Raw genomic sequence first — 25862 nt, 5'->3', positions numbered from 1 at the left:
TGGCTGATCCATGCTAAATACAAACCCACCTGAAACCGGTGGGTATATACCACTCACAACTCAGCTATGGCTTCACTGATGCTTCCCATGCTACTGTGGCTACACTGTACTCATGCTGGCTCAAAGAGACCTAGTGTGGCCATGTGCGCATGCGAAGGGGAATCACACCCAGAGCTCGTAGCGTAGACAGCCTGAGACTGCCACATCTGCAATGCTCCCCGCCATTGCTTTCATAATTCTTCAGTTACCATCCTTCTGAAGTTGCCATGGAACTGGAGTCTCCTGCATGATAGTGCACATTACTATCCTCTAGGCCTTCACATCAACTTAAGATTCATTTTACTGCATCGTAACAAAAGAACCTTTTACAACTTCAGGCCTGACTCTCTCTCGTTCTCTCTCTCAGAAAACTATAACATGGGCTGTCCTCTGTCTTGGCAGTAGCATTTGAACTGTGTTTTGTGTCAATGTGGTATAAAGAAACAAGAGGCCTGCATGTAATTTGGATTTTTCCAGGTATCTTATTTCAATCTAATGTACTGTTGTGTAATTAAGCCAGTAAATCTATATGACCAGTCCATTCAGGGACTTGTTCTGCTATCTTTATTCAGTGACAAATTCTGGTTTCCATTGCTTGTTCGGAGATGATAACAGTGCGATTTACAGGTATAAGTAACAAATGAGATCAATTAAAAAGTCTAAGAGTGGCACCTGTCTAAGTGTAGGGTTGCACTAAATGATTCCCACATCTTTGCTTCCTGTAGAGCCTACCATTTGTAAACCCTCCACAAGTAAAGTAACAATGAGAGAGTTGTTTCTTAATGGTCGTGAACCCAGAAAGCAGGCCTTATCCTGTGGCCCCGGTATAGGATTATTATCGCTGAGTGAAAACAGGCGTATTTTTTCAGTTCCATTTGCACAAATGATCCTTGTGTTTCCTACAGTTCTGGACTACAGCATCTTGGATTGCCCAATTTGTTACAAATTTGTGCTGTCAGCTGCCTTTGTAGTTGAATTGAATTTACGTTCAAATACATGTTCCCCTTCATTTGTGTACAATGCTAAGTATTTTTGATTGTTTTGAAAAATTTAAGAAAATGTTACGTTCCCATGAAAAGTTTGTTCAGTATGAATATTGAAAAAGTGGCAGGGAAAGAATAAAAATTTATAACTATCTGAACCCATTCCTTCTAGCTCTGTTATTGTCTAATGAAACTTAACCATCGTTTTATGACAGGTCATATTAATACAGAAACATTACACATTTTGTGCTTAACATGAATTATGAATAGTTTTATTTTTATTATAGGTAAATGATTATGAAATTATGAAATGTACATCAGTGCTTTATGGCACACCGGGACCATAATCCAATTGGCTGGCAAGCTGTCCATACGTGAATTTAAAATAAAATCCCCCAGGAAACACTGCCTCTGCACCTGTGACCTCCCAAAAGCAAATCGTGGATGGCCCACAAGAAAGCAGGCTTTTTATGGCCTCCCTGGGAAAGAGCATCAGAGCTGCTCAGGAGTGGGGACCACTGGCATCCTTCCAAAAGGATCGGGCTACCCACAGTCCCAGGTGGATCTCTGGCACACAGCTCCCTGGAGCTTCTTGGAGAGAAGGTCTCACTGTGTCACCATTGCACCATGGTGTCAGGCGTGTCACTGCATGTTGGGGTCCATAATTAAAAGAAAAGATAGGTCATGGTGAATAAACCCTCGAGTCTGGTTAGTTGAAGAGAAGATATAGCACAGAGAGATTATGGCTTTTGGCACAGCCCTGAGCAAGCACCTCCTCAAAAGTAGTCCCAGGAGGCAGTGTGGATCAGAATTCCCTCCGAGGAATAATTCCATCCCCACTTCCCACTTGCTCCAATAGGGTAGTGATTTGCAGCTGCCTATATCAGCAGCAAATTAGGACACATTATGCTGGTTCACTTAAACTGGCCTGTATGGTGGAGGGACAGAGACCAGGATCCACCCTCAATCCTTAGTACACAACTGCTCCAAGGTAGGGGTAGTAAGATGGCTTACAGTGTCCACTTCTATGTTTCTATGACCAAATTCTGGGTTGCCAGTGTAAGGGGGCTGTTCTTCCTCCTTTTCATGGATGTATAAGTCCAAGTCACAATCTAGCCTTTAATGAGCATTCAGTTCAGACTGAGTCTGCTCTAGTTCGCTTAGGACATGCTCAGAAGCTTAACACTGCTATTAGCATAATCACTCCCATTCTTGTTCTGAAAGTTATTACCATCTAATGGCAGTTCAGATGCCTGTGTTAATTGAACTGGTGGTCTCAGTCTAGTTTCCATTGAACCAAGTATCCATGTCATGTCCCTACTAAGCAACACTCCCAAAAATCCACAGGTTGTTATCCTGATTGAATGGGTCAATGGAAAACCTAGGACTAAGTGGACTGAATTACCAGTTTTCACTCCTAGTGCTGGTCCCCCAGTTTGTTGGCAGGGAAGCCTAGTGTTCAGCTGCTCAAGTTGTACCTATTTTGTGAATACAGAGAACTTCAGTCTCCAGTTCTGTGGGCTAGTAACTTACCCAGCTCATTATTTTTTCTAGTCACTGATTCATTATCTAGCTTTGCATTAGTGTGGTCTGTTGAAATCACATGCTTGCTGCACTCTGTGAATTTATCTGTATAAACCATGTTACCAAAGCTTTTGGTTTTCCCTATACAGCCATAAAATAACTTGGCCTGCCTTAGCCATGTAAATGGACGGAGAAATTAACAACTCATTTTGTATAGGCCATCTGACTTCCAGCAGGTGGTGGTAACTTTCTATTGCCCCAACCTGGGCTGGATTTTAACCAGCAGCCTAGGGGCAAATGGCACCACGATTCATTAATACGTCCCTGCTCCATCCAGGGCCCTAGGATTCAAACTCTGATAAGTGGCAACGTTTTGAAATACCATTTCCGACCACTCTGTGACACGCCTACATTCACATGTTCTCTTTTTAAATACTGAAGTGAGTCATCAGCAGATGTTCCTTTAAAGGAAATGCAGTTGAAAATTAAAAATGTACAAAATAAATAGAATGACTGAATGTGGCCCTGGTATATGATTACATGTAGCTAGGCTTTCATGGAATTGCTATATGCTAGCGAGAGTCAGGAATTCTGCTATCATTCAGGATAAGTGAAGACTGCATTATTTAAAGCTGTCTTGAGGCAGACTTAAATTACTCTCTTTATTTTTTAAATGGAAGCTATTTATTGTACCTCGCTCTTTCCTGCAGCTTTTCCTCTTTTCAGTGTTGCACCACTCGCCTTCTGAAAGATGCACCCCCTCACCACCCATCATTGAGCAACTTTTCTAAACATTCCCCATATTTTAGAGCCTATTTACTGACGTTGCATACCGTAAATGCAAGAAGCACACAAGATGATTTTTAAACAAGTTTGAATAGTGTAATAAGCCAAGATAGGATGAGTTTTAATAGGGGGCAAAATGTGACCCCTTAAAATAAAAATTGGGGAAAGATACAAGTTATTTATGATTATTTTCTAATGTGATAGGGGTGAGGGACCCATTATCAGGGATCATTGTATGATTCTCCAGGTAAACCAATAAAACAGGCAGTCTGTGCCCCAGAAGCCCACAATCTAAGATGATGAAAAATAGTACAGGCATCAAAATACAACATTTCCTAAACCTGTTCATAATTCAAATGATAGAAATGAGCACACAGTGTTAATGTTATTTATTTATTTATTTATTGCAGGGATTGCAATTAGGATTTTCATTTCCTAATCATTTCAAGTTAATGTTGATTATGAAGGGACGAAAAATGGTGTTATCACCCGTGAGCCCTGCACTTTGGCCACTTGCTGTGTGAGTTAAAGCAAACCGGGGCCGGCCAACCACTTCCCCTTGTGATTTTGTTTGAATTCAGTTGATTAATGTTGTGTGTGCACTTCTGTTCAGGCACTGCATTTAAAAGGATTGTTTACTGTAGCCTTGTAATCAACCTGCTTTAGCAGCACTCTATTACCCATGATAACAGGGCTGCTGCAATTTGGGCCTGAAAGAAAACTGCCTCAGACGGGCTCTCCGAGGCTTCAGCGCTAGTGTGCTGCCCTGTCATCTTCATTTGTAATTTGGTTTCAAGAACAGTGATTTACATTTCAGTTGGATGACACCTTTTAATGTATCACAAACGTAAAGTGGCTGCAGTAAAAACTCACATCTCTGCTAGATTTCAAATGATGCATTTGAGGCTTCAGTGGAGAGGATTACAATTACAATTAAAATCAAAAGCTTGCTCATTCTTTTAATGATGCGTGCTAACCCTTTGTATGCTAAAAAGCATATCATGCTGCAATACAATCATAATTTTTTAGTGATATGAAATGGCCGCATGCCTTTTACCTTATTTGTTACATGCAAATGTTATACTGCCATAAAAGAACAAATTCTATGTAGAGTTCACAGGGACAAATTACCTTGAAAAATTATTGAAGATAGTGTTAAAGATGTCCAGAAAGCTACACTGATATCTTATATATGTAGCATATTTTAAGAGCAGACTTTATCTTCCTAAAGTTGATGTGGTTGTTTCCAAGGTTACTCCCATATATAGTTGTGGAGACTTCTCTTTAGAGTATAGCGTTACTAGGGGGTAAAATGCAAAAATTAATCAGTCTGGTATCACTGTTCCACAGAACATTCCCTGGGCAAAAGAAGCTTGTGGTTTTGTTTTGGGGTTTTCTTGTTAATTTGTTTTTTGTTTTAAATGCAACAATGTTTTCACAAAGGTAAATTTTCACAATATTGTACTTAATTTTTTTAAACTGCTTCCAACAAGCTCCCATCAAAGGCTTCTGATACTGTAAAAGGGTTTATAAGAAACCAGAGACTTAATTAATTACCTTTCTTTTACTGAATTATCATTGGTCTACAAATCAATTGAAAACCTGCTGAGGGCAGTCCTTCTTGTGAGAGATGGATATCATCCAATATGATATGAGTCAACAGTGTGATGCTGTTGCAAAAAAAGAAAACATGATTCTGGGATGTATTAACAGGTGTGTTGTGAGCAAGACACGAGAAGTCATTCTTCCGCTCTACTCTGCTCTGGTTAGGCCTCAGCTGGAGTATTGTGTCCAGTTCTGGGCACCGCATTTCAAAAAAGATGTGGAGAAATTGGAAAGGGTCCAGAGAAGAGCAACAAGAATGATTAAAGGTCTTGAGAACATGACCTATGAAGGAAGGCTGAAAGAATTGGGTTTGTTTAGTTTGGAAAAGAGAAGACTGAGAGGGGACATGATAGCAGTTTTCAGGTATTTAAAAGGGTGTCATAAGGAGGAGGGAGAAAACTTGTTCACCTTAGCCTCTGAGGATAGAACAAGAAGCAATGGGTTTAAACTGCAGCAAGGGAGGTCTAGGTTGGACATTAGGAAAAAGTTCCTAACTGTCAGGGTGGTTAAACACTGGAATAAATTGCCTAGGGAGGTTGTGGAATCTCCATCTCTGGAGATATTTAAGAGCAGGTTAGATAAATGTCTATCGGGGATGGTCTAGACAGTATTTGGTCCTGCCATGCGGGCAGGGGACTGGACTCGATGAGCTCTCGAGGTCCCTTCCAGTCCTAGAATCTATGAATCTATGAAATGTCCAGAGAACAGCCTTTACTGTGACACTCCAGAACCTCTGCTGCTGGCCAGATTAAAGCAATCCAGGACTCCAGGGACAACCTCCTGAGGTCCCACTGGCACACTCCATTGGCAGGATTGGCTTTCACCATCCTCAGACCAAGACTTTCAGAGGAAGAGGGGCTCAGCTTCTACCCAAATGAGCAGAGGACTCTGTATAAGGGCTCCCGATGGCACCACCACAGAGGAGCCATCAGTTGATGGTGGCAGTGTGGGCCCCTCATGCATAGAGTGCCCAGTCGTGTTGGTTTTGGTGGGGCCCCTAAGCAGGCCATTTCAAAGTTAAGAACCCAGTGAGAAGACTAGGGAACGTCACATCTCTGACGTCTGTTTTTCAGGATGGTTGCAGGCTCACACAGATGTCACTGAATTGCTTACACTCACTTACATTCTGACACATGGGTTTCCTATTTCCCTTGACTAATTATTATTAAACATTGTAATATATAACTATCAGTTTTCCTCTGTCTTTCTGGAACAATTTACAAAGATAGATAAGAATCAATTAGCTTTAAGCAATCTGAAAAACCGACAAGTGATTTAGGAGATTCCGACAATGATTTCTTGGTTCAGCAAAGCTTCCAGGTATTGTTAATTATTTTTTACACCTTAAGAAATAAAATGAATCTAGGTAAGCATTTTTCCAAAGATTTTCTAGAACTCTGAATTCTTCATTATTAGTTTAAGCTACACCTTCAAAAGCTTTGTCTCCACAAAGTATAATATCCATCACTGACATTGAGTTATTTTGCTAACATAGAGAAGGCTTTTAAGTAACAAAGAGACATAGGATTTGCCATACCAGGTTTCCTAGAGATTCAACATAACTCCCTGCTTGCAAACATTTGAAGGTGGGCACACATGTTCAAATAAATGATATTTTCTGGTTGTTTCCCCATCCTACAAGCATCTTATCTTGACTGAACTTCAACCACCCTGCTCTCAGCCATGGCACAAGCTTCCAAGCACATGGAGCCTTGCATTCAACGGCACTAGCGAGGGAGGCTCAGGCTATAGAATTCAGCGCATCATCAGCATACTGAAAGCAATGCAGACCATACCGCTTCATTATAGGTCGTTGGAAAATGTGGTGTTGTCTTTCTCTCTCTCTCACTCACATGGAAATTTTTTAAATTGAAAAATCAGAAACTGAAAACTTCTGCCTGAAAACAAATGATTTTGATTTGGAAATAGCACTGAGGTGCCTCATGGGACTTGTAGTTCTGGTGCCTCATACCTCCATGGTTCTCTATGGCCTGTACTCTTAGGCTGGACTACACCTTCTATAATGCACCATGGTCTCCCCATGCTGAGCCAGCACATTGCATCATGGGAAATGTGGTCTGTGTTGGGGACCCGTCCCATAGGGTATAATGGGAGCAGGCAGCATCTGAAGTGCATATCCTATGAGGCACTATGACAGCATTTTCAAATTATTTTGTTCTGGTTTTTGCTGGCATTTTTTGCTCTTTGACCAGAACCCAAAAACTTTTCAGTTTTCATGGGGTTTGTTTTGTTTGTTTTATTTTAGTTTGTGTTTGTCCAAAAAAAAAAGTAAAACCAAAAAAAAAACACATGAAAACTCTCTTTCCATAGATAATTTTAAATCAAAAGAACCAATTTTCAATCAAATCAGTTTTAACGGTATTTTTGATCAGCCCTTTGATTAACCTTCGCAGTGCTTCATATACATGTCGAACAAAACGTTAAACATGCTGGAGTCCTGTAGAACCCCACATGATATCTCCAAAGGAGAAGCAACCTCCCTACACAATCCCCGGGAATGCTCCTAAAGGAAAGAATGGCGCTTCCTAAGACAGAGCCCATCCACTCTTACTGTAGTCTGCTGTTGAATTAACAGCACCTCATGTATTGAAGGAAGTTGATAGATCTAACAATGTCAACCTCGACACTTGATCTTAATTCATTTATAGATGATCCATCAATGCTACCAGTTCAGTTTCTCTCCCACAACCAATATATGTACCCAGATTGAAACGGTCAAGGAGATCTGAGGCATCTAGGTATCTTACGTCACATAAATGGGAATGTCCACGCAGGTCAGAAGGCTGGGGGACAAAATGTCGTGCAAATAGAAAGTAGTTCTGATACCTTAGATTCAAAATTAATCATTTCAGTAAGCAATTTGCTGGTGGTTTAAAAGTAATCGGTGTATCTGGTTTATATTGCATATTAGAAACTGCAATAATGCTACTGTTTTCCTGTAATGTACAGGATAAATAAGATATCTATGTGCTAAAGTAAACTACAGAGCCATGAGATGAATTGCTCTTATCATGCAGCTTTGACCTCACCATCTGCCCTTTGCCCACAAATCCCTCTCCCCGGGATGTATTCCAAGTTTCTAAGCCTTTGAGCAGTTTAAGTAAAAAAGAAGGAAGGGGAAACCTGCCAGAGAAATGTTCTCACCAGAACTCCTCACCCTCAAATGTGGAATTTCTATCCCAAAATTACACTGTTCTGAGTTGCAGATCAAGCAAAATTCAGCCCCATCTCTTGGGAGATTCAAGGTCAGATATCTGGCAATCCCGACACACGTACTTTGGAAAGGAGAGATTCCTGGCTTTGCATTGGAATGGGACACTTGCTTCTAACACTTAAGAAAAAGAAATGTAGATCTTTTATTGAGGTTTCCAAAACTGTACATAACTCAGAGAAAATAAATTAAGTACTGTTGTGCACTAGCATAATTCTGATTGGGTTTTTGTCCATGTAAACAAGAAAATACCCTGTTTAAACAAGGTTGCAGCCAAAACATGATGTAATTATACATTTTTATAGGGTAGACAGAGCCTATGCTACAAAAATTAGTGAGTTGCACCTGTTTAAGAGAACTTTGAGGCTACTGTAGCTAAGGCACTTGGCTTTAAAGTAGCGGCATATGAAAAGTACTATAACAATTTTTTTTAAAAATTATCAAAAACATTTGTAAAATAACTTTTCAGAAAATGTGGTATATGCCAGTGGTGTGGTGGTGCCCTGTGACAATGGTACACAGTAAAGAATCACAAAGAGGGAAAGCATCGCTGTCTTCTAACACTGAACAAGGAACTTCATTAGAGTAAGGAAAATGGCATTATCCCAAAAGCCATTTTGTGTCTCTGCTTCAATGCAGTGTTTATTTCTAGAGCCTTCTGCTTCCTGGCTTTCTGCTATAGATTTATAGAAACAATACACCCCTTTGCAGTGAGGTTTAAAGATTTCATTCTCACCCATTTGAGCTGACCTATGTAACTCATTGAAGTTTCTCAAGTTGTGAGTAATACAGCCACCTAAACTCATGCCAGTAAAATGTTTGCCACACCACCATCACACCAGCTTGTATTCTCTATACAGTCATCTATTTGATGAGAGCACAAATATAATAGAATATACAGCTGACACCACCCAGCCAGTGGGGAAGGATCTGTGGCAAGACAAGGCATGCATCCTCAGTCTGACATTCTGTCCTCACAGACTTGGTCTATATTAATACAATTACTACAGTGGATTGACTGCATATTTTGATTAATTTTAACCTCACTAATGTATTTTGATCTTTTTTTTAAGGCATAACTTGTTAACACTTTCCCTCAGTTACAGCCTAAAAAGTGTGTCTCGGGAAACCTCAGGAAGGAACGGACAAAAATAATAAAAAGCAAACACCTGGTGATTCAGTGCAGCACTGGTTTGCATATCCGTGTGGGAGTTCTGCTATTGACTGCAGAGGAGCCAAGATTGCCCTCTCAACTGGTGAAATTGTGCTGGTTAGAGTTTTCTTTTCCACAGCAAAAAGCTCCAAAGGAGGAAATGTCTATGAATCCCTTTGCATAGTTCTTCCCCAATTGTTCTGTTTGGGCTGTGTGTGTTTGGGCCCTTCTCCCAAAATTTGAATGGGCTACCTCAGACCCTGCAGACTCCCAGTGATCAATGGTAAGTTAAGGGCATCCACACAGGACTCTGTGCTTCTGAAGCAGCTCCAGTCTCTTATGGATATTCCAGTTCTTCACAGTGTGGCTCTATTTGGAGCCCGCTGGCCACAGCTTTCCCCACAGCCTCCAGGGCAGGGGCAGTTCTAAGGGCAGCTGTATCCAGGGAATATTATGGAAAGGATAATATAGCCCCCACTGCTACTTATTAACAGGGAATCTCCATGGACCTCTGGTCCACTCACTCTTGTCCTCATCTCATATACTCTCTACTAGAGCTGGGAAGGAAATAGTTGGGTTTTTTTCCTATCCTCTAACCATTTTTCAGATATTGAAAAAAAATTCCCATCCTGAATCAGGACAAAAAGTCAAAATCCAGACAATTTTCATGAACCAAAAATCCCCCTAAAAACTGATTTGGATCAATTGAAATATTTCATTTCAATAATTTCAAAACATTTCATTTTGATTTCAACCTTTTTTCTTATTTAAACTTTTTCTTAATCTGAATTCACTACAATTTCTAAGCAGAAAGTCATTTAGACGCAAAAACCCAACTTTTTTTTTTAATGTCAAAATGTGACTCATAGACAACTTCTAAAAAAATTTTCCACTAACTTTTTGACTTGGAAAATTGATCAAAACTCGTCCTGTTTTGCAAACAGTTTCCATTTCAACAAATTGGCAGTTTCGGTGAACAAAACAGATCTCTGAAAAATTCCTGACCAGTTTTAATCGCTATCCCTTTCCCCTCCATGCAGCCTTTGGATGCAGAGTATCCTTTGTGGTGCCTGAAGGGTAGGGGATGCCAAAGAGTCACCTCTTCTTCCCTCCTTTGCATAGTTTCCTCTCCACTGATGCATCTGGCATGGACTATGTCAGATGAAATGAAAGATAATTAGAATTTCTCCCTCTTTCCATTTCTGGAGTATGTTTTTGTGCCTCTGCTTTTAGATGTTGCTTTGTTTTATGCAGGCAATGATACTTGCATAGCTCCAAGTAAAATAGGTCAAGTTCCTCATGGTGTTGAATAAAAATGCAGTATGGCTTTCCTCTTATCGGTATTTATTGCATTGTGACTCATTGTCACATTCAACAGTGAATGTACCCTTCTTACACATTACATCATTAGTTATAGTTCTACAGCAAGAGCACTAATATATTGCATATTGTGACATAGTTCTTTCTCGAATCCACCTAATTTTTGAAGCTAGACAGAACTGGGCTCCTTCCTCTCATAAAATATCTATTGTCTTTTTCTTTTTATTGGCTCTTCTCTTTCCTTTAAGCTAAGGCTGCAGAGCTGATGAATATTTCATAGCTAGAATCACACCTAGAGTACAAGCTTTTTCCCGAAAAATCTTTGGGGAAAGGGAGATGGTGGAAGGAGAGTGCTAGAAAGAGAGTTCTTTTATGAAGTCTCTGGAAAAAGTGGTTCTATTTCAGTTTCCACTTCACCTCTTAATCCCTTCTTTCTTTTCATTTTGTAATAGTGTTCTGTCACTTTTGTACGTTTCTTTGTATTAAAGAGTGTCTCCTGCACAGGCTAAACTATTTCAAAGCTGAAAATATAAATAGGAAATTCTGAACTCGGAAAAAGATAGCCGAATACCGGGGCTGTTAATTTATGTAAGCCAATTACACAGGAACAAGACTAAAATGTTCATTTTAAAAGATTCTTTCCCTCTGTGCCATAGTAATGAGAGAGAGCCCCTTACTTTACCAAACAATTAGCACTCTGGCCATTTAAGAAGTGTTTAAATAGGCTCTCACAACAATGACACAACACTGACACCACCTTCTGCCCAACAAACCCTACCACCACCAATACCAATGAAAAGAGGAAATTAATTTTTAAAAAATCAAAAAGAAAAACCTTGCTCCCAGTGGTTATGCCCTCAGTGGTTCCTGCATCAAGCCCATAATATCTGTTTGAGCTAGAGCACATCTTTTACAAAGACCTCAAACCTTGATTTAAAAACTTCAACTGATGGGAGAATACACCATACCCCTAGGTAAGGTGTCCCAATGATTCATTTATTTCCTTACTTTTGAGTGTTTGAGATTTCCACCTTCCTATCACATTATATTTCGGTATTCAATTATACTTGATCAGTTCATCTTCATTCCTGTGGTCATCTGGTTGCAATCTACAGGTTGGGTGCAGTAATATTTGGTTATGCATTAGGGTAAACCTGTTTAAAGCCAGAGCCAGGAGTTTACCTCTACTTTTGTTGTTGCGGTTCTGTGCCAGCGACTGTGTCTATAATTTCCCATCTAATGTCCACCTGCTCTTCTGAACCTGTTGGTGGTTTGTTTGATGATTAGTAAGTACCATCCATGGCATCCTCAATGCTGCCCCTTGCACTAGCAATATCCTCAGAAGTAATCGGTAAGACCATTATCCTGTCCTCCTTCCAGTCCATCCTCAAAGCCCACTTTGTCTACAAGAAATCAGCCAGTTAGCAATGGCTAGAGTAAGTGGCATTCAGAGATAACTTTTTTAAGCTTTCAAATGGTTTGGAACATCAAGTTGAACAGCTCCGGTGCAACTCACCCCTGAGACTAGCTCCAGCCCAAGGCCTATACACTACTTAAGGGCTATTTAGAAGATTTAAGTCCTAATTAGAGGACTTAAGTGAGAAGTAAATGAAGAATAGACCTTGTTCTGGCCCTCCATACGGGGTGAATTTCCCCCAGTGTGACCTTACACAACCATGTGATCTGAAGTTATTACCATTACTTCATTCTCCCTCTCTTTTTTCCCCATTGTTTATTACTCACTTGCTGTTTCTTGTTTTAAATTAGGCCTCAGTCCTACAAAATATTTTCCCATAAGAGCATAAGAACGGCCATCCTGAGTCAGACCAAAGGTCCATCTACCCCAGTATCCTGTCTTCCGATAGTGGCCAATGCCAGGTGGCCTAGAGGGAATGAACAGAATGGGTAATCATCAAATGATCCATCCACTCTTGCCCATTCCCAGCTTCTGACAAAGAGAGGCTAAGGACACCATCCCTGTCCATCCTGGCTAATAGCCATTGATGGACCTATCCTCCGTGAATTTATCTAGTTCTTTTTGAACCCTATGCTTCCCCTGCTTCATCTTCCATACAGAAGTAGTACCATTAGCTTCATTGGGATCATTCACATAGGGCAGGTCTACACTAACCCCCCAATTCGAACTAAGGTACGCAACTTCAGCTACGTGAATAACGTAGCTGAAGTTCGAAGTACCTTAGTTCGAACTTACCTCGGTCCACACGCGGCAGGCAGGCTCCCCAGTCGACTCCGCGGTACTCCTCTCACCAAGCAGGAGTACTGCAGTCGATGGCGAGCACTTCCGGGTTCGACTTATCGCGTCCAGACAAGACGCGATAAGTCGAACCCAGAAGTTCGATCGCTCGCCGCCGAACTACCGGGTAAGTGTAGACCTACCCATAGTGAATCTTGAGCACACACTCAATTTTTGCAGGATTGAGGCCAGCCTTAGACTGAAAGCTCTTTAGGTCAGTGATTGCATCTTCCTTTGTGCTGGTACACTGTCTAGCAGGATGGAACCCTGATCCTGATTGTGATCTTTAGGTGTTAATACGATATCAATGATAGTCAGTCATAATAAATGATGATCCTTTTGTTTTTCATGCTAACCCTAAATTCCCTTCATGTCCATTCCATAGCCCTCTCTCGTCATTCCAAGATGGCAAAAATGCTGACAATTGATTTACTTTCAGAGAAACTTGACAGCCACTCAGTTAACCCCCTGCTCCAAGTAAACTTTGGGATTGTTTTTTAATTTTCTTGGATTACTGTACTTAAAAGAGACTGACCAGATGCCAGCTCATGCCAAAGGTCTGAGGCCTCAATGAATACTGACAAATGCATAGCTGTAAACTAGTCTAGCTTACCCATCAGTTAGTATAGTTGGCAAAATATTAGTATTATAAGACAGTGTTTAGAGTTTAGATTTTATGGAATGCTTGTAGGATGCTGCATCTCACTTACAACCTGTGTAGCCCATGGCAATAAGTTATATTGAGTGTGTACATTGTAAACGTGTGTAACAGTGTAACTTGCCAAACTGGAAAAGAAGCAAATCAGGCATTGTGAGGCAACAAAGTACAGGCACCTTGCTGACAGCATTCCTCATTCCCTCCAGGAAGGAGAGGCCTGCAGATGAATTTATCCCATCGGCTTGGATTCTGGGGTGAGGAGGGCAAAAAAAATCCCTGACAAGGAGAAACTGGGTCTCTTTATACTGTCTGGACACTGAGGGGGCAAGGATTCTTAAACGTAAGCAAGAGATCCCTATGCTGCTTGCCCTAAAGGACACACAGAGCTGCTTGTTATAGAAGCTTATGTTACCTTTTTAAATCTAAGACTGTACCTTATTTGTGTGTGTGTGTGTGTGTGTGTGTGTGTGTGTGTTTCCTGTTTTAACCTTGTAAAACTCTCATTTCTTTTCTTAGTTAATAAATCTTTAGTTAGTTTATTACAGGATTGTCTACAGGCGTTGTCTTTGGTTTGAGATCTGAGTACAAATGACCTGGGATAAGTGACTGATCCTTTGGGACTGGGAGTAACCCGAATATTGTAGTCATTTTTGATGTAACATGACCATCTATCACGTAGTTTATCTTGCCTAGGTGGCAAGATAGACTGGAATGCCCAAGGGGACTGTCTGTGACTCTGTGGTAAGATTATTTTATGCTTCAGGAGTTCACACTTGTTACTGGGTTGGTGATATCTAATTATAGAACATACCACCAGTTTGGGGTCTCTGCCCTGCTTTTTGACAGTCTGCCCTGAGGCTGGCACTCATGATCATGAGCCACTCCAGACAGTGTGACAATACGTTTGATGAAGAACAACAAGGTTGTTCCCTAGATGTTAGTCTGTTATATCTGGAGGTGTGAGGTCAAAATTAGATTACATCAAAAGTGAAGTGAGTCTGTTGGTCTCGTTCTCTTCCTCAATGGACATTTTATACATAACACAAAACAACTGGACAGCCTAAAAATCACTTCAGCATATTTAAGTATTGAGAACCAATATAGAAATCTTAACTGTAATAAGAGAGTAATTTGCAGCTCAGGACTGAGATAATCATGAACACCTGGCCACACAGTTCCTGGTTCTCTCCAGAGCTACCAATTTCAAAAACACTTAAAATGCTGCCTTGGTCATACAAATGATAATCTAGAAAATCAAAATGGCATTCTCTTACTCATCAGAGAATGTCATTTCCCTGGGTGTTGTACCCTCCCAGCCACACCAGGTTTTTAGTGCTCTTTGGATTGCAGCCATAATACAACTAAGTATGAAACAGCTGGATTCTTTCTGTTTAACGCATCAGCAAAATTTGAAAGCTAAATTCTGATTACAGAGTATTACTGAAAATGATGTAACAAGCAGAAAAGCTTGAATTTCAGATCCCAGGCGGTGCTTGTAGAAGTTAGGGAAAGTATCTTTTGACCAATAAACTGAGCAAACTAAATATCACTTATTTGAGGGGTAATTAATATGCCATCTCTAGTCACTCTTCTGACAACAAAAGCCACTTGAAACATGCCCCAAAAGTCTAAAAGTACAAAGAAATGATTTTCTCTAGTTATGTTTTTAAAATCTACAATATTTTCATCTGTTTTCTTTGCTCTTTTTAAATATAGCTACATTTCAGGTTCTATTCACCCATTCATTTTGATTGTTTACACTTTATTTTTATTCTTTTAGCCCATGAGCATACTCTGTTGCAATGTATATAGGAATGTAATTAATAAACATAAAAGATTTTATTTTGAACACTAGCTTTTGAAATATTAATTATTAACCTGCTGGCTAATTCTGTTCCTTTTTATATTGTATAATTTTAAAAGTTTTGCTTCTCATAATTAATATGTATCTCAGATTATTTATTAATAATATTTCATCTCCAACATACCATTTCCTTACTTCCTAGTGAAGAAAAATTGTTTTCATTTACTAGAAGCTTTTTTTCTTTTACTTTACCTAATATTTTCTAATTCTTGAAAAAGTTTAGGGCCTAGTTTTACTATTCTCTCTCAAGCTCTGTCAGAGTCCCCAGTTCATAGCCATTCCAGCACTGAAGAAGATGCATTTTGAATAGCTGAAGTGAAGACCTCAGTTTGATATTTCATAAGAAGATGCTACTTACTGCAGCACTGTCAATCTTCATTCCATGTTTGAACATTATCAATACTTACACAGAGAGAAAAATGCCACCAAGTGAATCACTAATGCCATTTATCTCAATATCAAAGTGGTTCTATGTCCAATAACTGAGCCAGATTTAAGAAGCTGAGTTTATTCAGGTTGTCAAAGAGAAGGTTAAGAGATGACGTGATCATAATCTATAGGTGTTTATTTGGGGACAAGGTATCTGGTGTTAGAAGGTTCTTTGATTAAAAACGTGTGCCTTATTTCCGGTTTGAATTTACCTGGTTTCCACTTCCACTGACTGGATCTAACATACAAAGGCATAGCAAGATCCAACCACTGGAAGTGGAAAACAGGCAAATTCAACTGGAAATAAGGCACATGTTTTTAATAATGAGGACAATTAACTGGAATAATTTACCAAGGTATCTGATGGCTTCTCCATCACTCAAAATCTTTAATTCAAGACTCTTCCTAAAAGTTACACTCTGATTCAACCACAAGTTATTTGACTCAGTGCAAGAATTACTGGGTGAAATTCTAAGTCCTGTGTTATGTCAGAGGTCAAACTAGATACACATAATGGTCCCTTTTTGGCCTTAAAATCTATGAATTCTATGTCCTGTGGCCACAGAAGTTTAGTAACAAGTGTTTTAGCATCCCAATAACTATAGTTGCTGTAAGCCAGCACCACTATAATGATCAATACAGAACAGATGTTATAGTGAGATTTGTTTGTCTGCTTTTATAAGAACAGGTGGTAATATTCCTCTTGCAAGTCTCATTGTGATGGCCAGATCCATTCCAACCCGGAGAAGCTCTCACTTCTATCAATGATTCATGAACAGTGTTGAATCTATCACTATTCATTACAAATGTTTTTTAAACCCTTCCAGTCCAGAATGTCTTAGTGATGTATTGGTGACCACATGAGTCCCATCACTGAGGTATGTTTGTTGGCCTCCTCAGTTTATATTGATGCCAGATCTATGCAGAGCCCATATCTGCAGAATATCTTATATCTTTTTCACCTTCCCAAGATTTGTCATGGGGACAGAAAGTTCTGATCAAGACACCTAAAAATCTCAAACAAACCATTCTAAATGCAATCACAGCAAAGTTAACCATTGTCATCTTGCCTTACATTTTGACCTGGAGAGCTATTTATTTCACATTTTGATTCAACCCCTCCAGCTAACTGAACAGTTATAAATAAATTAATAGAGATATCCTATCTCCTAGAACTGGAAGGGGCCTTGAAAAGTCATCAAGTCCAGCCCCCTGCTTTCACTAGCAGGACCAAGTACTGATTTTGCCCCAGATCCCTAAGTGGTCCACTCAAGGATTGAACTCACAACCCTGAGTTTAGCAGGCCAATGCTCAAACCACTGAGCTATCCCATTCTCCCTTCTACATCCTTTTCTAGATGTCCATTTCACAGCACAATACCTGAGCAGAAACATGAATAATTTCCCTTGGGACCATTTACAGGTATCTGATGCTATGAATATGCCACCTATCCTTAACTGACCTCCCTTCAAGTATTCCCTTCCAGTTAGATTTACAATAAAGCCAAACCAGGGAATTCCGATGAAACACTCTCTTTTTGCTAAGATGTTTGACCTTCTGAAACATAAACATCTCAGATGGGAAGAAACAAATAATAACATAGCATAATGACCAATTCATTATCATTAATAAAAACATTATCATGGAATGCTCTTGTTCCTAAAGGAAATTCAATGTTTATAAGTATGTCCTTTGTCAAAAATATATATTCTCTTAAGAAAGAAGTTGGTCTCAAAGTCTGTAGAAAAGCTCAGAAAAATAGCTCTTTTCTAGGTCTTTGGGCATTTAGCTCAATACCGACCATCAGTATTCAACTGTAAAGTTCCTCAGTTAGGATATCAGTTTTAAAAGAAGCCTCATAAATGATTTGTGGCCATCTAAATTTTGTTTGTTTGTTTATTGGTTTTCTGGAATTTGGGGGAAGAGCACTATTGCTTATTATAAGTGTGGTAGAGATTAATATTATATTCAGTTTGAATGAAACTAAGTATAGAAACATTTGAAATATGCAAGATTATTTGTGCACATTAAATTAATGCAAAGACTAAACATCAGCAGTATAACGGCAACAGTTGCATAACATTGTCAGAGTAATGAGAACTGTGCTAAATATTAATAAATATGTGACCTTTTATCTTGATTATTTAAAAATCATGTTATTTTTAAAATGAATAAACACACACATTGGTCCGTCTTTACATAAAGCTGTAGTTTCACTTGCCGGAATACACAGAATGATTTTTATATTGACAAGGTAGAATACTACTTTGCCAGGTCATTGTAAAAAATATCAAGTGCTATACCAATTTGTTTTGTCATTATTTTAGAATACTACAGAGCATGACAATAATCATTTATACAAGAGCCTACAGTGAAACAAGGATTTGTAAGTGTATTCCTTTATATATAAAGACATTTTAAATTCCTAAAAGGCAAATATAATTAAAATGAAAAAAGCCCTATAGGTAAGATTGCATTTAAGATTGTTATACACTTTAATGAGACACAATTCCGTATTTAAAGTTGTAAAGATTTGATTAATGTTTTATTATCCCTATCATTAATAACTGTAACTGCAACTTCATAGGAAATTTTTTTTAAAATACCAGGCACTACTTGAAATAGCCGGAATAAAAATGCCGTCTACAACTTCATCTTTCAATTTCTGTTCTATTAATTATTTATTGGAAACTAAAAAGCCTTGGTGCCAATTCAATAGAAGTAATTTATCTTGTAGGATAAATGATGCTGGTCAGTTAACCTAGTATATCCTAAGTGAGTCAGCTTGTTGTGGGATAGCTTAGTAACTTCCCAGCAGTAGCTGGATTCTCCCAGAAATTCTGGATGACATGGCCCAGAGTGCAAATCTGCGAGAATCGTGCTGTGTCCTCTAGGGACTTAACTAAACATTGTATAGTACTGAAGTTGCCTTTACAAAGCTTTTCTGTTATAGTGCTCCTCTTCCTGAGAGGAGCAGGTCAGGTCCCCAGTTTGTAAGAGATTACAGTGCCAATCTAGTTCTCTATTGGTATTTAAGTAAGCATTAAATCTCTTAATTTCACCACTAATTAAGCTGGCAAAACTTGCATACAAAATATATACTGCTGTTTAACAGCACATGAAGAAACTTGACTGAGCTATTATCCAAAAGGACACCTTTCCTGACTGAAATAATAATCTGGCATTGTAAATCATAGCATATTACTATTTTAGTCTTTTATGGACGGCCATCTTCAAATGATGAAGGCACTCTACCATGTTCTGGACCCTCGGGGGTTGGGTTTTAACAAATAGGGCCACCTTAACACTTATCTTTGGTTTATATCTTGAATTTCATTTCTGTATTTGAGTTCAATTTCTTTGGAATGTATTCAAATGATACACAATACATCATTCTTAAACCAATCCATTCATAGGCCACCGTATTAAAAGGCATTGTGTACTCTGAAAGGATTGATTGGTTGCTAGCTTAATCTAAGTGGGAGGCTGTTGAACACAATAGGTATTTTTTAGTAGTGGTATTATACACTGAACCATTTCATTCAGTTGTGTGGGTTTTTTTTTAATTTCAGAATGCTATTGTGTTTTGTGCTTATTTGCATGGGCTTCTGTGAGAGTATTAATATTAACTTATTCAAGTGCAATATGCTGGACTGCTTACTAAATGCTGCCTGGGTTTTTTCTACCAAAAGCTCTGCTGTGTGCAACTCAGAGTTTGGTTTTTAATAAGATTATCAAGGCAATAATGAAAACCTGTAGGATTGTTCTCTTAGCAAGTTTTATTGGTGATTTGTGAACTAAATATCTTTTTCTATAGTGATAAATTCTGCTTTCAGCTACACCAGCATAAACCCAGAGTAGTGCCATCGATGCCAATGGATTTACAGTGGTGTAACTGAAAGGACAATTTGTCTTCATGTGTATCTACAGACTTCTTAAAGGATAGCGGAAGGTTTGTGGATCACTTTTCAGGACAAATAATGCACTATGTGGCTTTAAAAATTCATATAGTCATGAGTCTACCTGGAAGAAACTGGATATTCCCTTATTTAACCAGAGAACACAAAAAGGATTCTATGATGCAGTATGCCTGACTTGTTTCCATACATGACATGGAATGAAGAATCAGGGCTTCATTTTGTCACTCTTATTTACGCTGACTTGTACCTTACTCCATAAGTAATGCCATTCAAATCAGTTAGCCTACTTGCTGAGTAAGGTATTAACCGATATGAGTCCAAGTGGCAGTATTATGCCCTTAGTGAGCAGTCTGTGAAAGCGCACGAAAGGGACAAAAATAAAGGAGAGCATGAGCAGAGTCATTGACTTTAGATGGTTGAGAGAAGCTCATTGCTTGAAGTGATTTGTCCCTATTAAAATAAACAAACACATAGCATTGTAATTTATCTAAAGCTCAAGATAGCAGGGGGAACACATTTACCACCTATACATAAACAAATGTTTACTAGTCTCAAGTATGGGATGTCAGCAGTCAGATAAATGAATCTCTCATATCTACAACATATACAGCACAGATTTCATAATATAAATATTACGTCCCCAATACATTTTCTGTCACCACTGATCAAACAAAATTGGTTTAAATAACCATGCACCAAGTGTCCAAAGTTCCAGACACAGGGCTAAATTGTGAACCATGCTATGTTCCTGTACAAGCACGTAAGGAGGGATAAGCCTACATCCTCCATTGCCTCAAAGTGTTTTCTCTGAAACCTGGTGGCCGTGTACAGGGGGCGCTGCACAGATAAATGGGTGGGGAAGTGGGTGATGACTCATCTGTCTCCAATGCACTGTGCAGAATTGCTGAGCTGACACAAGGGGGAGTAGTAATCTACTTCTGGCCATAACAGATTAATACCCCTAATCAAGGGGGTGGAAAGGGACCAGGAAAGGCACAGTGCCTCAGAGAGCACAGATCCTTTCCTGCACTGCTTCTGGGGTGATACAGCTATACTCAACATAGGGCAGCCTGCGGCAGCACAATCTAAACCAAAGAATTTTTCTATATTAAAAACTGACTGACTTTCTTTTAGGTCCATTAGAAGAGCTGGATACTGAGAAATGAGAAGTATCAGTTATGCAACCAACAGACTTCTTTAGCCCACTGCATTTTCTTATTACATTTTTGTCCAAAAATGCCAGTTTTCTTTCATTCTCTGTAAGGGACCAAGGTGGAAAAGCCCTTCTTACTGCCTCCAACTCTGACATAGTGTTGGGTACTTTTCAGTGGAACATCAAATAGAGCAGTCCTTATAATCAACAAGGTTATGATTTTTCCTTCTACATTCTCATTTTGCTTTTGCCATATGTGGAGACAGGAGGATTAACAACACGCTTCTTTTTAGCATACTCTCTGACTCAGGGACTTGATTAGCACATTTTTGCCAATAAAACAGGCTGCAATTAGCTTTTAATAATCAGTGAGGTTTTGCTACATCAGCATGTGATTTAGATGCTTGAGATATTTTAAAAATCTCAAAAGCACAGAATACCACATATTAACTGTGGGGCAAATAAAGCATTTAGAATAATGTTTTGAAAAGCAGCACCCTGTAAATATAAGGTGGTGTTGCACCATATGGCTGTCTGACATATGGCTCGAATTAACAAGTTTAAAACTGTTAGGATCAGTTTTTCTTTCACTGAAAGCAAAAAACCACAAGCTACAACAAGAAGTTAAATCAGTAACTTACATACTCACCAAGAGGCATAACTATCTGGCTCCTTGGTTTGTAGCAGGAAGGGTGGCTTATCAATAGCAAGACAGTAATAACAAGATGATTCATCAAATCTGTGCGAGTATGTGCATATTCACTTAAAATACTAGTTATAGAGTTCTATTCCGTGTTTTTGAGCAAAGGACATTGCTAGCTAGAAATATATATTATTATTATTATTATTGTTATTATTTTATTTTATTATTTGAATCAAAACAAATGGTTGGCCCTGGGTTTATATGAAAGATATTTGAAAAGACAAACCTGAGTGACAGATGAAAACAATGGCTGGCAGCAGGTCTTCTGATCTCCCCTAATTGAATCTTTGTAGGATGAATTGAATGGAAAAAAGTTCAAAGATCTGGGCTCCATATTACACAAACATTGTTTCATTTAATCAAAACAGTCTTTGAAGTGCAACACTTGTAAACCACCTGTAGCTTTGAAATCTAAGGCCATATGAAAGCTTCAGTGATACTGAAGAGGATGGTGCACGGCTATGATAGGCCAATGGGAAAAAACAGAGAAGGTAAGATGTTCATGAAAGCATATTTCATATCGATATTTCTTTTAACCACCCTTTTATTCGTCTGCGAGCAAAGCCTTCCAAAGTTGTCAGCAAAACATTACTGCATTCAGCATTGTATCAAAATTGTTTTCTCTCATTTAAAATGTGCTTTCAGTACAGCCTCACAACTTTAATTGTTTCTATTTTGAAAGATTTTCTATGGATTTTGTTTTAATCTACATGCTCAGCTCAGGTTTCACTTTGGGAAGGTTGCATTTAAAGGCAATTTCAGAGACAAAATGGCATAATGTCATTGATGGTCTCTGATAAATGAGGCAATATTATAGGTGTTCTCCTTAGAATTTGGCATGAATCTTGGGAAATTTGCCAGATATGGGGGAGCAAAAAGGGCATGAGTAACTATGCATATATTAAAAGTGTGGCAACAAAATAGAGAAAGGGGAAAGAATTGATCCAACTGAACAGTTTAGACATATGGGGCCAGATTCTCATCTGCAATTACAATTTACTAATACAAAGTGGATGTGACTCTAACCCTTCCCCACTAAAGTTAATGAGATCTTTGCCATTGACTTCAATGAGCAAAAGGTTCAAGCCCTGTATATCCTGTGTTTGCCAAGATGAGGAAATCTCCAGCTGGTATTGACAGCCTGCTTTGCTTCCCCAGCAGCTTTTGTCTATGGATCGTGTTGGGGACATGACCGACAAGCCATTGCAATCCCCAGTCAGCATACCATTTCTTCTGATCCATTACCGGCTGTCTCTGAAGCTGGACAGCGAGCTACTGGAAGACCAGCCCCAGGATCAGTGCGACAGAGCCGGCTCATTTGCAAGCCACTGCCTCAGCTATGTCTGGAGGATATTGGGAGCAGCTGAGACTCTAGACCAGCTTCTCCTCTTCCAAATGAAGATTTAAAAAATAAATAGAGTAATTAAGTTGAAAGTGACGTCCAGAGAGCTTCGACCGTTTTCCCAGCTGAAGTTTATACAAGACATAAGTGTCGCTTCTGCTAATGTTAGTACTATTATTCTCTGATGTGGCAGACCTGACTGAAAAATATTACAGTTGTAATATTATTTTCAGATAATTTTTTAGTAAATCCCAATTTTTCTCTTATTGAATAAGTTTCATCCTATTACAAAACAAGTGAGAAAATCTCATGTTTACCCCCCCACCCAGCTTCCTTCATAATTAAAAAAAAAAAGGAGTTGATGTTTCCAAGGCTGTGCAGAGCATTTAGCCACGCATCTTCAATTAAACCTAAGCCCCTCATTCCTTTGAAAAATCTCAGCTGTGGTGGCTGCACCAGGAATATTATAATGTGTTGTTCAATTGCCTGGTGGGGGGAAAAAAACCAGTAAGGCTTAAGTCTGGTTAATACAATTAGGGGGAAAAAACAGTTCCTGTGAAAAACATGAAAGATCTTGGTTTTTGTTGTGGCTTTTTTTTTTTTTTTTTTTTTTTTTTGGGGACAAGGGGTTACTTGGGGGGAGTTGTTTTGTATTTTGTGGGGTTTGGCTTTTCTGGAACTTGCAAATATCAGAATCCGCTCCTTTTACTTTAAGTGTAAAATTGTCAAAAACCTGTGCTTATATTAAAAAACAAAAAACCATACATTCTCCCTTTTTCGGATGTGCTTTTAGTGATCGTGTATTCCACAGGTTTGTATGCGCTCAAAACTCTAGAAATCTCAGGGCTAGCAACATTCCACACTAATGTGAATATGAAAGTGAACAGTGAGTAGTCCAATGATTAATTACATATCCGTCACAACACAATTAGCCATTTTAATGTAAAACATTGACACCTTATCTCACTCTTAAACAAAGGTTCTGTAAAAGAAAAGAGACTCAGCCCTGTATGGCAAAAGATTGGAATAAGGATAAAAAACAGACAACTTATTTTCTAAATGGATCAATAGGATTTACATTTAAACTTTTTTTAAAATTAATTTCAGAATGTCTTAGGGACAGTATGTTCGTTTTAGTTGCGGTCTTATACTGATGCTGATGTTGTTTTAATCTCTTTAATAACGTATGGCAAAGTTTTCAAACACAATGAGCCCACAAGTTTTGTGCACAAATGCATAATGACTTCATACATTATGACAAATTACCCTAGATGAGGAGCCACCCCTCTGTGTCTGTGTCTGTCTAAATTACACATGGAAACAGTTGAGAGAATATGTGGTCCTTAAACTCTTGTATAAGACACTCAGGGGATTGATTTTAAGTAGCAGGACACAACTTTATTTAATCTGGAGGGTGGGGGAGAGGGGTGGTATGTGCACCACCTCTTGCACTTCCATACCAGGCATATAACTGGGTCCAGTGTAGTGTTCAGGACACTCACCACCAATAACTTGGGTAGACCTGCCTAAACAAAATCCTATGATCTGCTCACTTTTAAATCCCCTCCATCTCCCTGGGGGGGAAGGAGGGAGGGAGGAGGACAGGTTCCCAAGGGAGGACATCAGTCTGTGAAAACTTTAAGTCTACCCTTTTCTCGTAGGCATAATCCTGGGTCTCATCAGCTTCTGAGAGCTGTTCCTTTTTATCTTTATCCACTCTGGACACCAGACGCAAGTAACAACAAACTAAAAGTCATACTTTTCCTAACATTAAGTCTTAATGATATAACCTAACTGAGCTTTCACGGTGCTGGGAGGAAGGTGAAAAAAACATCAGGCCTCTCACCAATGAAATCCAACAATTCCTTCCTGATCACAGAATGGGCAATGGGTCAGACCTGCAGCATCATAAATAACTAAGGCCCTACCAAATTCACGGCCAGATAAAACACATCATGGCCCATAAAATCTGGTCTCCCACCATGAAATCTGATCTTTTGTGTGCTTTTAAGATTTCACAGGGGAGACCAGCGTTTCCCAAATTGGGGATTCTGACCCAAAAGGAAGTTGTATAGGGGTCACAAGATTATATTTTAGGCGACTCATAGTATTGCCACCCTTACTTCTGCACTGCTTTCAGAACTGGGTGGCCAGAGAGCGGCGGCTGCTGACTGAGGGACCAGCTCTGCAGGCAGCAGTGCAGAAGTAAGGGTGACAATACCGTATTATGTCATCCTTACTTCTGCACTGCTGCTGGAGATGGCTCTGCCTTCAGAGCTGGGCTCCTGGCCAGCAGCCACCGCTCAACAGCTACCCAGCTCTGAAGGCAACATCGCTGACAGCAGCAGCACAGAAGTAAGGGTAGCCGTACCATAACCCCACCTACGATAACCTTGCAATCCTCAAATCCCACTTTTGGGTCAGAACCCTAGAATCACAACACTGTGAAATTTTAAATTTAAATAGCTGAAATCATGACATTTATGATTTTTAAAATCCTATGACTGTGAAACTGACCAAAATGAACTGTGAATTTGGTAAGGCCCTATAAGAGGGGTCGGCAACCTCTGGCATGCAGCTCGCCAGGGTAAGCACCCTGGTGGGCCAGACCACTTTGTTTACCTGCCGCCTCCGCAGGTTCGGCCAATAGCGGCTCCCACTGGCAGCAGTTTGCTGCTCTGGGCCAAAGGGGGCAGCAGGAAGCCGCTGACAGCACATCCCTCAGCCCGCGCCGCTTCCCTCAGCCCCCATTGGCCCAGAGCGGCAAACCGCAGCCAGTGGGAGCCGCGATTGGCTGAACCTGAGGAGGCAGCAGGTAAACAAACTGGTCTGGCCCGCCAGGGTGCTTACCCTGGCGAGCTGCATGCCAGAGGTTGCCAACCCCTGCCCTAAATAAC

This window comes from Emys orbicularis, chromosome 1 (assembly GCF_028017835.1).
Source record: "Emys orbicularis isolate rEmyOrb1 chromosome 1, rEmyOrb1.hap1, whole genome shotgun sequence".
Taxonomy (NCBI): Eukaryota; Metazoa; Chordata; order Testudines; family Emydidae; genus Emys; species Emys orbicularis.
Note: the sequence above shows the minus strand (reverse complement) of the source record.